This window comes from Lissotriton vulgaris, chromosome 1_1 (genome assembly GCF_964263255.1).
Source record: "Lissotriton vulgaris chromosome 1_1, aLisVul1.2, whole genome shotgun sequence".
Taxonomy (NCBI): Eukaryota; Metazoa; Chordata; class Amphibia; order Caudata; family Salamandridae; genus Lissotriton; species Lissotriton vulgaris.
Window position 1 is genome coordinate 1,933,443,096 of NC_141685.1, and position 18,548 is coordinate 1,933,461,643.

Consider the following 18,548-nt stretch of genomic DNA (forward strand, 5'->3'; position numbering starts at 1 on the left):
CATTCTAAACAGTCCGGAGCGGCCGCCATCTTGTCTCTCGGTAGGATCGAGAGACAAGAGGAGGCCAAAACCATTTTGCCTGAAATTTGGATTAAAAAAATATATATTAGTAGAGATAGGGCACTGTTGGGATTAATTTTAGATAGGCAGTTTTTATCAGTGAATTTATCTTTTGGCAGTGTATAGTATCAGAGTGGAAATAGGACTATAAAAAAGTGTATGTGATTTAACCAAGACAAGCCTAACTCCATTCATAACTATAACAGAGAAGTCTATCTAAATACATTACTACTACAGAGGGATAGTGTATATCTAGCAGAAAAAGTCTACTATATTAAGTTATAGTGCACAATATATTTCATTTTTAAAAATTATAACTTACCTTCACAAAGAAGTTGAAGTTTTTGGAAGCTATTGAAATGTGATGTACAACAAGAAGTAGTAGTCAAAATGGCTGTGTTTTCTTCTCTTCCTTTATATATATTCAGGTATATAACCAATCAAATGTCAGGTAATAAAAGTAGAAAATGAAAGTAACATTTTCATTGGTTGTCAATTCCAACACTTCAGATGTGTTTTGTGAAGTAATTTACCTCACGGTACTTGGAGAGGTCTACAGGCTAAATGGCTAAATGAAATTTCAATCAAATTTGTGAGAATGAAAGGGATTGTTATGTAGTATGAGCTAATTTATATTTGGTGAGAGTGTCTCTAGTCGTTTTTCTGTAAATTACTTTCCCACCTTTTTTTTGGACCGCTTCCCGGAAAGCGGTCCGGTCCGCGAACTAGGAGCGTAACGGGAGTCCACCATTTTGTGTTTCGGTCGAATCAAGGTATAAAATGGAGGGTAAATAATGTTCTGAATGGGTAGAAGGGGGCATGGTACAAGTATTTTGCCCCCCTACGTTTTCTGAGGGTGGCTGAGGAGGACTATATGTGCGAAGAAAAAACTTTTTTTTTTTAATTTTGCGCGGTTAGCTTCCAGTTCGCGTACCGGATAGCGCTCTGTGAGCGTAGTTTGTTGAAAATTACAGAAAAAAGTTAGAAAAAAAATAATAAAAGTGTGTGATCAGATGAAGGGTAGCTCTGAGAAGAGCTTTTGGGTTTATGGTACATTTAGGTACTTATAAGTAGGTACCAATGCACAGTCTTAAATTCAGAATGAAAATTCTGTTGCCCTCATCTGAGAAGTGAACTCCATCTCCTCTGTAGATATCTTGCATGTAGTAACGCAAGTTATTGTTGTACAGAGAGCCCATTCCATGGTCTCTCATGAAAGCTGAAACAGATTTGTTTACATGCTTCCTCGCTTTCTCAATTTGTGGAGAAAATTGGTTGGACCACCTCCATTTCTGTCTTTGGCATATATTGGAATATACCAAGGCAGTTTGAGGAAAAAGTGCCATTAATTGCTCAAAGGTGTCCTTTAAAAGCATTTCCAGACCTACCCCTGTCAAAGTGCCCAAATCATTACCTCCACAGTGCACTATTAACAGGTCAGGTTTTGGCAAATGCATAAAGGTTTTCACCAATGGTATCAATTGGTGACATTTTAATCCTCTTTGGCCCAACCACTTAATTTCCACATCCTGTAAATTGAGGTTAGGTAAATTTCTGTTCTCAGCATACCTTTGAGCCCAGTGGATGTAACTATGTCCAACAATCCAGACCTTAAACATGGTGGGAGAAGGTTGTTCTGCAGTCAGATGAAGTGTGGTAATGAAAGGGCAGTTGAAACAGTAGGAGTTTGTAAAGAAAAAAAACTGTGGTTTTCAATGCTAATGAATCATTAGCAGTGATTGGTGCATTTCCATTTCTGAAAACAGAAAGTTAGGGTGCATGGATGTGTTCTTTGAAAGATGTAATTTGAATGGTCAAGGAAGAAACATTTAATGAAAGATTGCACTGGATACGCAGGTGCACTGAGAGTTCAGAGTTCAATTGAAACATTGTTGTGTGAATTTGCAAACATGAGAGGTCTTCCAGGAGGTGGTTGCTATGGAAAAAAGGCAGAGAGGGCAGAGGGGGGAAGGGTTTTGATTTGAAAAAAGTGAGGGAAGAGTTATGATTGGCTAATATGAGAGATATGTGAAATGAATATCTGTATTTCTGTGCTTTCAATAGCTGCAGCCTCTGGAGTGCATCCTTTTTCTTCTGCTGAAGACAATTTGGTGTATTTCTGAGACTGTTTTCAAAACTCAAAAAATATTTGCTAAGGTGAGAAAAGATTTATTTAATTTAGATAGAGAATAGTATGATTTAAGGAGAAAATGATGAAGAAAGCTGTGTTTTTAAAATGTGGTTTTGTCTCTAGTGATATACAAATAGAATTAGTTTCTTTGAGAAATTGTAATTGCATATTCGGTGTAGCATTCTGGCATGCAGTAACACAAGTTATTGTGGTACATGGAGCCCATTCCATGGTCTCTTATGTAAGCTGAAACAGATATGTTGTTTTTAAAAACGATTTTAGAAATCAATTACATTTCTGGATATGTACTGCTAGAGCTTCATAGGTTGTTTTGGGCCATATTTATAAGGCGTTTGAGTGTCTTTGATGTTATGTTTTCCTTTTTAAATGGAAAGTGTTCCTCATGGGGCAAGTGTCTTGTAAATACGCTCCCACTTGTGCTTTGCAAATTTAGATTTTGATTATGGGAGTTACATAGCCATGTTAATAATGTCCAAACAATGGTGGTAGGGCATTCAAGAAAACGCTTTCCTGTGTCTCTAGGACATTTTCAGTCCTTTCCTCTTGAATATAGGTATACAATTGATTTATATGCTGTGTTTAAAAACGAATTTTGAAATCAATTACATTTCTGAATATGTACTACTAGAGCTTCATAGGTTGTTTGGGGTCATATTTATAAGGCATTTGAGTGTCTTTGATGTTATTTTTCCCTTTTTAAATGGAAAGTGTTCCTCATGGGGCAAGTGTCTTGTAAACAAAACAGGTGATGGACCGAATGTGACCCAGGGTGGTGTGGAGTGGAAAATAACGATGGATTTAGGGCCAGATCCTTGGACTGGGGTGAGTGTGTGACATTGATCCACATTCTGTCCATCACTTGTTGTGTTTGCAAGTGTCTTGTAAATACGCTCCCACTTGCGCTTGGCAAATTTAGATTTTGATTATGGGAGTTATATAGCCATGTTAATAATGTCCAAACAATGGTGCTAGGGCATTCAAGAAAACGCTTTCATGTGTCTCAAGGACATTTTCAGTTATTTCCTCTTGAATACAGGTATACAATTGATTTATATGCTGGGTTTAAAAACGATTTTTGAAATCAATTACATTTCTGGATATGTACTGTTAGAGCTTCATAGGTTGTTTGGGGTCATATTTAGAAGGCATTTTAGTGTCTTTGATGTTATGTTTACCTTTTTAAATGGAAAGCGTTCCTTATGGGGCAAGTGTCTTGTAAATACGCTCCCACTTGCGCTTGGCAAATTTAGATTTTGATTATGGGAGTTACATAGCCATGTTAATAGTGTCCCAAAAATGGTGCTAGGGCATTCCAGAAAACACTTTCATGTGTCTCAAGGACATTTTCAGTCATTTCTTCATGAATGCAGGTATACAATTGATTTATATGCTGTGTTTAAAAACGAATTTTGAAATCAATTAAATTTCTGAATATGTACTACTAGAGCTTCATAGGTTGTTTGGGGTCATACACCATTTTTGGGAAATTATTAACATGCCTATGTAACTCCCATAATCAAAATCTAAATTTGCCAACCGCAGGTGGGAGCGTATTTACAAGAAATTTGCACCATGAAGAACGTAAAATAGCATAATAGACACTCAAATGCCTTATAAATATGACCCAAAACAACCTATGAAGCACTAGCAGTACATATCCAGAAATGTAATGGTTTTCAAATAATGACTTACTTCATTGGTAGGCCTTCACATGTATTTTCTCCTTGGTTTTTTTCAGTGAAAATCTTATCTGCAACCATGTGTTGGCCTCACCTCAAATAAACAAAACAGGTGATGGACCGAATGTGGATCAATGACACACATTCACCCCAGTCCAAAGATCTGGGCCTAAACAAACCTTTAGATAGGCCACATCTTATCGTCATCCTGAATTAATCATTTAAAATATTAGGGAGTGATTTATGATTGTTCTATGCCTGTTTTGTACCATTGAGTGTCATTTTTGTGATGCAGTGCTGGTGCAAACGATTTGCTATGTTAAATAATAAGTAGGGCATTAAGTTTTAGATGACTGTTATTCATTTACTGTTTGGTAATAGTGGTTAATAACATTTTTTATTATATTTTTCCACAGATTCAACTGCAGATCTTTTTTTTAATTTGAAAAATGCCAACGAAAAATCGTATTAGAAAGGCTAGAAAACGTCAAAGACAGCAGGATGATGTTTTATTGCAGCAGTCCTCTTCCCCAAATACTTTTCAAAACACCAAGAAAGGTCCGGGTAAGAGCACGAAATCATTCTTAAGAAATATTTGTAGTAAAAAAAGTATTTCTCCAAAAAATGTTTCAGTCCACAAAAAGAAAAGCAATTTAAATGGAAAGGAGAGACCCATCAAAAATGTTACTGGTAGAGGAAGAGATAACTCTGTGCATGATAGTAGAAGGAAACAACAGTTTAGGGACATTCGAAATCGAATGTTCCGTAACAGGATAATAGTTAATTTATTGAAAAATATTTTTAAAAAAAGGCCAACAGAAAGCGGCATTTTATAAGAAGAAGAAAAATGTAGAGAAAATTATTGATCATGCTTTTGAAATTAAGCGAAAGTTGTTTATTTTGGTAATCAATAGAATTAGGAAACTAAGCAAGGTAATTTCTGATTTCAAAACAAAAAGTAGATGGAAGAGAGTAGTAAATCGTACTAACTTTTGTGAAGTTTTTTCCGGAGAATGGATGCATAGTTCAAGTTGTGAGGCATTTTTTAATGAGGAGAGTTATTTTCAGGATAATGATTTGGTGTTTGCAGTTGACACCAGTGGTCGAGCTTATGAAGTGAAGGATGGTTGTCCAGTTGAAAAAGAACAACTTGTGACAACAGAGACAGAAGAGGCGCTAAGTGATGAGGTTTTAGGAAGACGTCCTAAGGGTCCTGTGTACATTTGGAAGTGTAGTTCTATTTGCAGTGTGCGACAGATTTCCATCAATTTGCTTTGTGATTTTATACGGACATTTAATAAGAAAAGTTTGAAGCAGAAAATAAAGTTGTTGCAAGATTTAGATCCTTGCAGAGTGAGACAAATGACAGGTTTGCGTGGTCATTCACTGGCTTGTCTTTCCAGGAGAGTATGCCAGAGTGTTTTTCATCATTTCAGGATGCTAGCAGTGCATCATAATAAAGTGAGAAAATTAGTGAGAATGTTGTATTATGCTAAGAGTCCAGCAATTATGCTTAAACAATTATGTGCTGCTCTTTTGCATGGTTCTGAAATAGATGTGAAGAATATTTGTGAAGAAATTGAGTTTTGTTACTTTGGTAGTAGAGATGAGAATGTTCAAATTGACCCAGAAGTAGAGGGTTATGTTGAAGATAATATACAGGTTTCTAGTTCAGATAATTTTCAGAAGGAAATTGCCACGTTTCAGATGAAATCAAGTGAGAGGCCTAATTTCACTTGTGTATGTTGTTGACGCACTTATTATAAGAATCAGACTAAGTTAGTGGATTTATATGCAAAAACTGAAAGGGAAAATAATAGTGAATGGAAGGATTTTGCCACATACTTGATGGTAGAAAATTGTTTTGATTTGGGAGTGGACCAACGTGTGTGTACTTATTGTTGTAATAAATTAAATCAAAACCAGATGCCTGCTAGGGCAGTTCATAATAATCTGGAATTGGTTGAGATTCCTTCAGAATTGAAGGATTTAAATACTTATGAATCTATTTTGATTCAAAGTATCCATCCCTTTCAGGCTATTGTAAGAATGGAGCCAAAGACAGGGAAGTTGCCTCCAACAGATTTACAGAGAGGATTAAAGGGAAGAGTTGTTTATTTGCCTCTAGATTTGAACAAAAATATTAACACAATTGGAGTTGAGAAAGTGGAAGAGGAACCTCTGGTTATCTTGGTTAATGGGGTTCCGACAAAGAATAAGAAAATATGGCAATATTTAGTGGATGTTAGGAAAGTGAAAAATGCAACTTTGTATTTGAAGAAAAATAATAAGTACTATAAGAATGTATATGTTGCAGAAGAGGAAGTAAGTGATGAAGAGGATAGCGTTTTGTGTGCTGGCCAAATTGAGAAAGTAGAGGTGTCTAATAGTGAAGAAATATATGAACATTATAGTGTTCATCCTTTGCATTCCAAGGAAGTCATGGAGAATGCTATTGAGTTGTTTCAAATGAAACAAGCCAAAGGGAGTCCCATTAGTGTTTGGGAGGAAAGTTTGGAAGCTCGGTGTTTCCCACAGCTATTTCCCACAGGTCAAGGAGGAAGATATGATGAGCGACCTCATCAAATTCCTGCGTCTGAATACCGGACTTTACGATTGTATGCAGAAGATCCTAGGTTTCGTCAATGCATTCCCTATTTGTTTCATCTCCTGTTTGAAAGCGATCTGTCAGGACTGTCATATGCAGTGAACCACATTTTAAAAAGTGGTATACAGATGCGAAACATCTCGGCAAGTGATTTTATGCATAAAATCAATGTCCAAGACAGTATTTTGGATTCTCACTTAATTAATCTCATGGCGTGTCAGCGTGGTACTAATGAGTACTGGTACCGTCGTCATGGTGATTTAAAATGTATGCTGAGGAACTTAGGAACTCCGACATGGTTCCTCACTCTGAGCTGTGCCGAGTATGGCTGGGAAGACTTACTTGAATTTCTACGAGAGGCAAATGGAAATATTGAAAACATTGAATTCAAGACACCTGGAGAACTGTGTTCTTTGGATCCAGTGAATGTATGCAGGTACTTCAATCATAGATTTGAAGCTATGATGTCTTTCATCACAAATAAGAAGAATCCACCTCTTGGAGAGGTGTTGGATTTCTTCTGGAGAAAGGAGTACCAAGCAAGAGGTGCCCCTCATATACATATGTTGTTGTGGATCAAGGATGCACCTAAATTTGGAACAGATCCGGATGACTTAGTGATGAATTTCATAGAACAGTATTCTACGTGTGCTGTTCCAAACGCAACGGAGAAGAAAAGCCTAAGAGAACAAGTTCTACGTTTCCAAAGCCATCGTTGTGGAAAGTACTGTCGTCGTAAATTCAGAAACAAGGACAAGTTCTACACCAAATGTCGTTTCAACTTTCCACGACCGGTGATTTCTAAAGGTAGAGTGAACAGTTTGATGTCTTCGCTGCGACATAATGTGATGAGGAAATCACCCAAGAATACATACAATTTGAAAAGGAACGAAGAGTCCAAGTACATCAATGACTACAACCCAGTGATTTTGTCCATGTGGAATGCCAACATGGATATACAGTTTGTGGCTGACAACTGTATGGCTGTGGCTCGGTATGTGACATCTTACATCACCAAAAAAGAAAAGACAGAACTGAAGGATATGTGGGAGGACATTTCCCATGAAAAGAGCCTCAGCAAGAAGTTGTACAGTTTCAGTCTGAAGATGTTGTCGCATCGAGAAATCGGAGCTTATGAATGTTCTGATCGATTGTCTTCAGCAAGTCTCTATGCCAAATCCAGGAGTATCGTTTGGGCGAGTCTTGGTCTTGCTGCAACGCGAAATCGAGTTCTAAAACCTGTCCGGGAAATTGAGTATTTGGCAGAAAAGGAACCAAACAGTACCGACATTTTGAAGACCAACATGTTGGATACATATTATCCAAATCGAAGCAGTCACCTTGAGAATGTTTGTCTATATGAGGTTCTCCAAAATTATATATTCAAGAGGAACATCAAAGAAGATATTGAGAAAGGAGTGTATGCTGTAATTGGAAGTGAGGGATGCCTGGTCAAGCAAAGAAAATGCCAATTAGTAAACCATCGAAAATTGAGTGGTGAATCTCCAGAAAAAAAGGAGTTTTTCTATTTAGCACTTTTGCAACTTTTCAAGCCTTGGCGTGCAGAAGAGGAACTGCTTGGAGATTTCCTCTGTTACGAAGACTCTTTCACTGCTGCTAAGGAGACCATAGAATGTCCTGCTTTTCCCAAATATCAAGAAATGCTAACTTTGGAAATTGAGCAGGAAGCAACGATTGCAGCCGAGATTGCCAGAGACAGTTCTCAGGACAGTCAGAGTTCTGTTTCATTGAGTCAAGATCCACTTGGAGGACCTATTATCGAAAATGAAGCTGCCACTGCTATGAATGAAGTGGAAAGAGCCATGGCACATGCTCAGGAGGATTCAGTTAACTTAGAAGACTTGGAAAAACAACTCAACGTTGAGCAGAGGAAAATATATGATGAAGTTACCAAGCAAATTGAGCACGGATTAAGTCATGAGAAGAAAGAGTGCTCATGTACATCGTTGAAGCCTGTCCGACTGTACGTGAGTGGAGAAGCGGGAACTGGAAAAAGTTTCCTCATTAAAGCAATTTCTTGTTATTTGCAGGAAAGGACTGAGTCATCGCTGTCTTGTGTTGTCACCGCTCCTACTGGACTGGCAGCACATAACATTAAAGGTATTACTTTGCATCGTCTACTGATGCTGCCAGTGGAGCATGACAACAAATTACAATACCACAAGTTATCTGGGGATGCTTTCTGTGAAGTTTCAAGAGTCTTGAGGAAAATGAAACTACTTATCATTGACGAAGTAAGCATGGTTTCCAATGTCATGCTTGCCTTTGTGCATTTGAGAATGCAAGAAGTACTTAAAACTGAATATGATGTGTTATTTGGTGGCAAACACATCATTGTTTTCGGAGATCTTCAGCAGCTGACACCAGTAAAAGGTCAACCTGTGTTCAAAATACTCACGCATGAAGATACCAGGAAGTGCCTAGGGAGCATTGGCAACGTCAATATATGGTTAAACTTCAATTATGCTGAACTGCATGAAAATATGCGTCAGGCAAAGGATGAAGATTACAAGAATATTCTACAAGATATTAGAATTGGAAAAGTGACCGAGCATGGGAAAGAAGCTTTAAATGCACGATTACTGTCAAATTTATATCCCAAACAAGAGATTGTGCCTGAGAATATTTTTCAGAAAATTACTGAGAAGAAATCCGGGATATGTTTGATGCCAACTCTTGCAGAATGTGCCATCTTCAACAACAAAATGTTGAATTTAGAAAAGCAAGAGATTGTGAAACTTGAAGCTATCGACAAAATAGAGCATATGGGATCAACAATTATTTTGTCAGAGAATTTGAAATCAAAATTGGATTCATTAGAGAAGACTATATCTAAAACTGCGGGTTTTGAAAAGACTCTGAATGTGTGCTTAAATTGCCGAATCATTTTGAGAAGGAATTTACATGTAGAAAGAGGTCTGGTAAATGGATCAATGGGTAATGTTGTTGATTTTGAGAAATACAGAAATAGAGATGGAATAGAATTTTTAAAAATTAAATTTGATGGCATTGAGGAAGTACAGCTAATTGGTCGTTGTTCTGCTAGGTTTTTGCTTGTTAAAGACTTATATGTTCGCCGTAAATAGTTTCCTGTTTGCTTGGCATATGCGGTGACAATCCATAAATCGCAAGGTTTAAGTGTAGACAGTGCATTGGTGAATATTGGCAGTTCTGTGTTCAAGGAGGGTATGGCATATGTGGCATTGTCACGAGTTAGAACTTTATCGGGATTGTACTTGATTGACTGTGATGTCACAAATATTTGTGCGGATCTAGATTTTGTTAAGGAATACAATAGGTTAAGAAGAGAGTATGCGCCACATTTGCCTCAATATCCTTTGTTTGAGAAACGTGTGGTAGGCCGGAAACGTAGAAATATCAGTAATAGTAGGGAGGTTGTAGCAAAAAGACCAAAAGTCAATGAACCAAAAATTGCTAGCAGAAATAAAGTGGATTCTGTTGAAGATGTTGTCGGTTTTCAATTTGAAAACAGTTCTGGTGTCAACTGCTATGCAAATGTACTGGTTAATGTTCTCTTTTCACTAGAGAGTTTAAAAGAACAGATTCTGTTGAATTCAGAACAAATTTTATGCTGTTTGTTGAATTCTGTTTTCGAGAAATGTAGCACTGATCGAACAAAAGTAGAAAGTGTGTCTGAAGTTCGTTATCTGTTAGATGAATGTTCAGGTCAAACAGACTTCTCTGAAAATAATCAGCAAGATTGTCAGGAGTTTTTAATGTATATGCTTGATGTATTGCAAGATGAGGGTGTAGATGTAGATCACCTGTTTGGGCTTTCTTATCAATGGCAGCATGACTGCGAGAACTGTATGGTATCAAGTACTACTAGTGTAGACTCAGAAAGATTTATATATTTAACTTTGCCAGACAGTAAATCAGTGTCCTTTAATAAGCTAGTAAATGCAGCGGATCACAACATGGAGTGTAGCCAATGTAAATGTGATATGATGTCAACATTATTTATACGTAGATATGGCCAGTATGTCATTTTAATGATCCAACGATGTAGGCCTGATGGATCAAAATTGTCAACTTTAATAAAAAATGTTGTGGCTTCTCAGCTGTCAATATCAGGGAGGACTTTTGTAACTGTAGCAATTATCTATCACGATGGTCCTTCAACAACATCAGGACATTATACAGCTTACTTAAAGTCTCGAAACGGCTGGTCATTCTGCAATGATTCTGTTGTAACTTTCAAAAAAAAATTGCCGTTTGACCTTAAAAATTCTTACCTGGTGTTTTTAAAACCAAAATTTTAAAGAAAGAATTTTGGGATTTCCTGTGAGGAATTGGAAATTGTTCATCAAGTAGAGGGAATGTAAGTCTGCAATGCTGTCTAGATTATTGGTCCAAAACTTTTAATTATAATGTCAATTTTAAAATCCAACTATAGAAACCTGATGCAAGTAAGTCTGCTTCATAGTAAGCAGTATCAGTGTCATAGGAAAAGGAGAACATGAGTGACAAAGAAGAGTAAGATATTAGTAGTCCAGGATTGTGAAAATAATCTCAAATGTTTTCTTTTTGAAAGATGCGAAAATAGAAAATGACGGGATTTGATTGGAAGAATTACAAGAGTTGCGAATCGCTGCAACATGATTTGGCCTAGTGGAAACATGTGATAGAATGTGAGAAGTCTTTTCTTGTATGTAACATATTTTTCGAAATGATGGTGGTTTTCTTTCAGAAAGTGGCGGGCTGAAAATATTTATAGCACAACAGAGTGGATGCTGTTCATAGGAGATCCTTCGACGTTATTGAAAGTAAGTTAATTTTAAGGAGTTTTGAATTCAGATTTCTTAGGTTGTATGGGTTTTTTAAACACAATCATTTTGATTGTGTTTTTTTTCCCTGCTGTTACATGATGAATACCTTCAAGTCACTGATTTAAGTGAAATTTGATACATTCTGAGAACAGCAAAAATAAACCATTTAACATGTATAATTAATGTTCTGCTTTTTGTACTTATGATATACATTTAGAAATGTGAGGTAGATATGGAGAAACTGAGTCTTCAGTAAGTGTCAATTTTAATGCTTACAGTGCTGTACTTCTGGGTACTGTTTTTTTTTAAAAAAAGAAATAGGCCTCACCTCAAAGAAAGCTCTTGAAAGCACACATCTTATTTGCATCCTGAAACAATCATTTAAAATGTTAGACACAATTTTATGATGGCTTTACATCTATTTTGCGCTGCTATTGCATCACTATTGTGAGACATAAGCAATGCAAAAGAAGCATCATGTTTCAAAATAGGCCTCATTTCATCAGCATGAAGATACTGTTTGTTTAAAATAAATATCTTTAGGATTGTGTACGGGTCGTAGAGAAGTAGAGGCTTCTGTAAGTGTCAAAGTTGTTTAAAAACTGTTTCTTCTTGAACCTTTTCCCTACTTTTTTCTAATTTTTAAATACATGTTTTAATATTTTTGGAAATGTTTGTTCTCTCTTTTACAGATTGAATGTTTGAAAAATTTTCTTTAAAAGTTAACAAGAATTATAAGGTAAATGTTTTCTACTTTTTTAACCCACATTCCACTGCTGATGATGTCACTGACTATGTTATGAATGATGTAATAAGTGGGCATGTTTTACTACAATGGTAGGTCTTCACATCTATTATCTCCTCTGTATTCTTCAACAAGCATAAATTTGATATGCAACCCAGAGTACGGTTCACCTTAAACAAACTTTTAGAGAGGACACACCTTATCGTCACCCTCAATCAATCATTTAATCTATCACATTTAACATCTATTAGTTCTACTGCTTCATTTCTTTAATCTTTACCTTCCTGTGTTTGCTACTTCTCTCATTCCTTTCTCTATTACTTAATTATTCTACTCCTTCCAGTATTTTTCTCACTCCCTCTCTTCTCATACTTCTTCATTATTATTCACTAATTCTGTCTCTATTAATGTTACTGTTTCTGAATGATCTCCAAAAATTTTTAAAACAAGAACAGTAAGTATAAGGATAGGAAAAGACATTTATGTTACAAGAAAGACAACTATAGGAAGTAAACAAAAGATACTGTTACTCGCAATCCACTGCTGATGATGTCACTGACCATGTCAAAAATTATGTAATATATGACATGATCAGAAGTGAATTGCGGGTAACAGTATCTTTTCTTTACTCCCTATAGCTGTCTTTTTTGTAACATAACTGTCTGTTTCCTTTCCTTATACTTACTGTTCTTTTTTAAAAAAAAATGTTTTGGTTCGCTCATAGTTCGCGTACCGGAGTGCGAACTGGGAGCGAACTAAAAGAAATAGAGCTTGGCAGAGTTCAAAGAATTCAACCAATTTTTTTTATAATGGGGAGGTAGTTCTGAAAAGAACTTTTTTTTTGTTTTTGTTGTTTTAATTTTTTTTATTAGTTTTCTGAACATTTTTTATATTTTTTTGTTTTTTTCTGAACATTTTGTATTTTTTTTATTTTTTGGGGGGAGGGGGGAAACAAAAATGATTCATCGAAGAGGGCTCAACAGGAGCAACAAAAAAAAGAAGAATTTATTTTTGGGGGCGTTTTGGACATACATGATTTTTGATTGCTCTTATTATAAGAGTTATGCTACTTTCGCGGTAGCATAATATTTGATTGCACCTCACACAAACTTGTTTCACTTCCCCCATGTCCATTTGAATATTCGGGATCAACTCCCTTGCTTCTGGTCCCGAAACTTCTGGCACGACCGATCTTCTGGCTATTGCTGGGGAATTCTGTTGTTCGTCCCGAAGCTGAGCAGCACTATAATTATTTGGGTGCCACCTGCTCATGTGCCTGTGCATAGTAAAATTCCCATAACTATATTTTTTGTCCGACCCTCTTGAAAGACGATCATCACAGATACGGCAAAAGACATATCTGGCGTTCACTTTCTTTTGCCCTGGTGGAAATTTAAAAAATTGCCAGATGAAATTTTCCTTCCTGTTGTACCTCCTGGGCTCCTCTGGCAAATATTCAGGCTCTTCCTCCTCTTCCTGAAAGATTGGTTGAGTAGGTGGTCCTTTCTTTCCATGAGGAGGTGGAGGTGGTGGTGGGGGAACACTACCAGAAGCAACAACAGAAGCCATTTCTCTGGAATGTAAAAAGGTCTTTCTCTCACCAAGATGAAAGTCAGAGTGAGGAAAGAAGGAGGGGTTTTCATCATTTGGGAAAAGCCAAAGTTCTAAACCAATGAAAAGTGTTAATTTTAGATCACATGACCTAGTATTACATCATTAGGAAACCAAAAGTGAAATGAACCAATGAAAAGTGTTATTACCGAGTCACATGACCTGCTGTGTTTACGTTTCGCGCTTTGCGCCGCTTTCCGGTCCGCTTCCGGGTCCGCTAACTTGGCGCGTCCTATGACGTATTACGCGACAACGCAAAACGTCATTCTAACGTAACAGTTACGCTAAGAGAACGTTTACCGGTTCGCGGACTAGGAGCAGCTTTAAAATGAGCTAACGGAAAGCTGACCGGTTCGCGAACTGGGAGCGGAACAAAAAAATATTTTTTAAACATGTAAAATATATTTTAAGATTTAAAAAAGAATACATTTTACAGCTACAGATATTAGCTTTCAAAAAACCATTGAAATTCAATGAAAAAACCATAGGTTATAGAGAATATATAGTTAGGAATTAGCATTTACAAAACCTTAAAAATTCACTGAAAAAACCATAGGTTATAAACCATATATAGTTAGGGAATAGCATTTTCAAAACCTTATTTTACTCGCATAAAACCATTGAAATTCCATATATAGTTAGATGCGCTAACTATATATCGCGCACCCGCAATCCACTGCTGATGATGTCACATATTACATCATTCATGACATGGTCAGTGACATCACTGATGACATCACTGATAACAACTCAAATGACATCACTGATGACATCTCAAATGACATCAGTGATGACATCACTGATGACAACTCAAATGACATCACTGACAACATCACAGATGACATCATTTATGTGTTAATACGATGAACCTCTACAGACTCTGATATATCCTTAGATACACTCAGTGAAAACAGACACTCACAGATTGTCACTCATCCATGGAGTTACTCATACACCTAGACAGTCATGCAAAGAATCAATCACACCTCCAATTCCTCAACTATACAGTTATACACACCTTACTTATTGAAACATATTCTAACACATATTTACTCTCTTATACAATCACTGATACAAGTTTTCAATGATCCATGCAGCCACTCACACATTCACTGGCTCTTAAACACAGTAATTTATATATATCAACTCTCGCATGTACTGTGTTTTACATATGTACTTACTTTGACATGTAGCATTGAGATATCCAATCACTCACCAATACACTCATGCACACAGTCAACCACCCATACAGCTGTTTCCACATGCAGTTTTGAACCCATACATCTAGTGAATCAGCTGTTCACACATCTATGCACAGAGTCACACACCTCGTAGCCACTCACACACATACTCAGTCTCCCATACAAATACTTGGGCAACCAATCAATAATCCATATAGTTACTCATATAGCTACTGATCAACACATGCAGCAGTTTACAGAACAACAGACATAATGATGCACAAATTAGGACAGTTTAGTCACTAACCCATGCTCTCAGTGAGACACATTTAATCACTCTCTCATACAGTCAGTCATGCACCTACTAAATCCTTCATCCAGACACTTATACATCCACTCATTCTTCAATATGTAAGACATATTTTAACTTTACAGAAACATACAGTCACTGGATGATGTCATCAGTGATGTCATCAGTGATGTCACTGACCATGTCATGAATGATGTAATATGTGACATCATCAGCAGTGGATTGCGGGTGCGCGATATATAGTTAGCGCATCTAACTATATATGGAATTTCAATGGTTTTATGCGAGTAAAATAAGGTTTTGAAAATGCTATTCCCTAACTATATATGGTTTATAACCTATGGTTTTTTCAGTGAATTTTTAAGGTTTTGTAAATGCTAATTCCTAACTATATATTCTCTATAACCTATGGTTTTTTCATTGAATATATATATATATTCATTGAAAAAACCATAGGTTTCACACACGTTATAGTTAGGAATTAGCATTTAAAAAACCTTGCAAGTTCATTGAAAAAACCATAGGTTTCAGCCATGTTATAGTTAGGAATTAGCATTTAAAAAACCTTAGAGATTCACTGAAAAAACCATAGGTTTCACCATGTTATAGTTAGCTGGATATTTCTCTCATACAAAACCATTTAAATTCCTGCGTTATAGTTAGTTTAGCTAACTATAACTTGCGCACCCGCAATGCACTACTGATGACATCACTTATTACATCACTCATGACATGGTCAGTAACATCACTCATGACATCACGGATGACATCACTGATGACATCAGTGAATGCGTGTCTTTCTGAAAAATAAATATGTTTTATATATGTATATCTGAAGGTAGATGGAAGAATAAATGTGTAAATAAGTGTCTAAATGGATGTTTTTGTTGTAAAATTAATTGTATAACATACTCATTAAGTGTATCTTAGTGAATACATGTATTAGCGAGTAATGTTTAAATATGTAAATATCTGTATCAGTGTCTCACTTTGTGTATAAGTGGCTGCATGGCTTGATGAGTAGATACATGAGTGTCTATATGGGTTATTAGTTGGTTGTTTGAGTATCAGTATCAGTGACTGTATGGTTCGGTGGGGAGTATTACTTAGCGCACAGATGCATGCATGATTGACTCACTGTTTGTATATGTTTTGAAGACAGCATGTGTGCAGGACTGTTTGGGTGGATGAGTGTGTGTATGGGTATGTTAGTGAGTGAACAACTGTCTCAAAAGTATCTTTATAAGTAACTACATATGTTTTAAACTAGTATATGTGAGTATTGATGTATGTAAGTGAGTATGTGTGAGAGTGTGAGATTGGAAGAGTTCCTATATAAATAAGTGTGTCTTTCTATAAGTGATTGTTTAAGAGAGTAAGCATGTGTATGTTTCTGTAGAAGTGTAGTGGTGTGTGTATAGCGGTATATGCAAGTACATGGGATGTTTGATAGTATATTTGCATGTGTGAGTATGTGTGTGAGTAACTCTATGGATGAGTATCGTGTGTGACAGTATGCATAGGTGTATGAGTACATATGATGAGTGAGTAAATGTAAATGTGTGTTTCTTGTAAAGCGCACTGCTACCCGGAGGCGTCCTGGCGCTATAGACCGCTGGGGAACCCGTCCTGGCTTTCCCTGTGAGATGTTCCCTCCTGGGAATCTCCAAGGTGAAACCAGGCATCCCCGGCGTTTGTGGGGGGCCGTTGTGGAGATGAGGCAAGCTAATGCCCAGAGTTGCCGAGTGTGATCCCTGGTTAGAGTAGGCACCGAGGCGAGAATTATCGCTGTCGGGGATTGAACCCTGGTCCCGGGCTGTCCTCTGCTCCTGGGTCTGCCACCTATAACCAGTGAGCCACACCACTCAGTGAGTACATATATGTGTGACTATATAGAACTGTTGGTGAATACCTGAATGTGTATGTAGATGTTGGAATTACTGAACAGGTTGTTGTAACTGGTATTGGTATCTCCATTGTTTTGCCATTTTTAGTTTCTATTTTTCAATGTGTGTATCAAAGGTTATATTACGCTGAGAGGAGGTCTGCCACTCTTTCACAAGGATAATGTCATCAGTGTAGTCATGAGTGATGTCACTGACCATGTCATGAGTGATGTAATATGTGACGTCATCAGTAGTGCATTGCGGGCGCGCAAGTTATAGTTAGCTAAACTAACTAAAGCGCAGGAATTTCAATGGTTTTGTATGAGAGAAATGTCCAGCTAACTATAACATGGGTGAAACCTATGGTTTTTTCAGTGAATTTCTAAGGTTTTTCTAAATACTAATTCCTAACTATAACGTGGCTGAAACCTATGGTTTTTTCAATGAATTTGCAAGGTTTTTTAAATGCTAATTCCTAACTATAACGTGCGTGAAACCTATGGTTTTTTCAATGAATTTGCAAGGTTTTTTAAATGCTAATTCCTAACTATAACATGCATGAAACCTATGGTTTTTTCAGTGAATTTCAAAGGTTTTGCAAATGATCATTTATAAACGTATTAATTATTATGTCTTTCTTTTTATACTGTTTTCTTATATTTTTAATATAAATAGTTATATTTATTTTATTTTTTAGATTATATTTCATATTCTTACTTATAAAATACTAACAAAACTAAATTGCAAAATATTTTTGGGATTAATTATTGCTTGACTTCGGTTGCAAGTATAACACAACTCCAGCAATGCTCTCGGGACGTATGCTCACAATGCTGTATCAATCCTTACACCTGCTTCAAGAATATGCAAAGTTTTGACGCAGCATAAGCTCAAACGTGACTGAATGAAACGTTATACATTTCACTCAGTCCCTTTTAGGAGGCATTTCTGCACCCCCTCCTGCACAGGAAAGCCTCCTTCTGGCGTAGGGCTTTACAATGTAATGCACCCTCCAGATGCATCACATTCTTAATACAACACACTATAACACATCTTTTGCACCACCACTGTGTCACAAAAGTGATACAACGGCTGTGTAAAAGAGGCACAAGGGGATTGTAAATCCGCCCCTAACAAATACAAATTCACCCAGGCAGTTTCATCAGCAGTGCAAATTGAAGCATAGACTTGTAACATATTTATGTACACATGTTACATTCAAGTGTTTCGGACATACTACAGTATACTATAGGTAAACACCTTATAGATTTATGCTGTAGCACTTCCTTATACTTCTGCACTTTCGCATTCTCCATACACTAGTAATATATTAATTCATTCATTTATGAACTACACATTAATTCTGACAAACTTGTACACACTAACATAGAAATATAGTGCTTTCTTTGACCAGTGAAGGTAGTCCTAAAAAGAACTGGTTTTTGTCGATTTTTACTTTTCATTTTTTTTTCTGTTTTGTCAACTAGTTTTTTTAAACCCAAAAA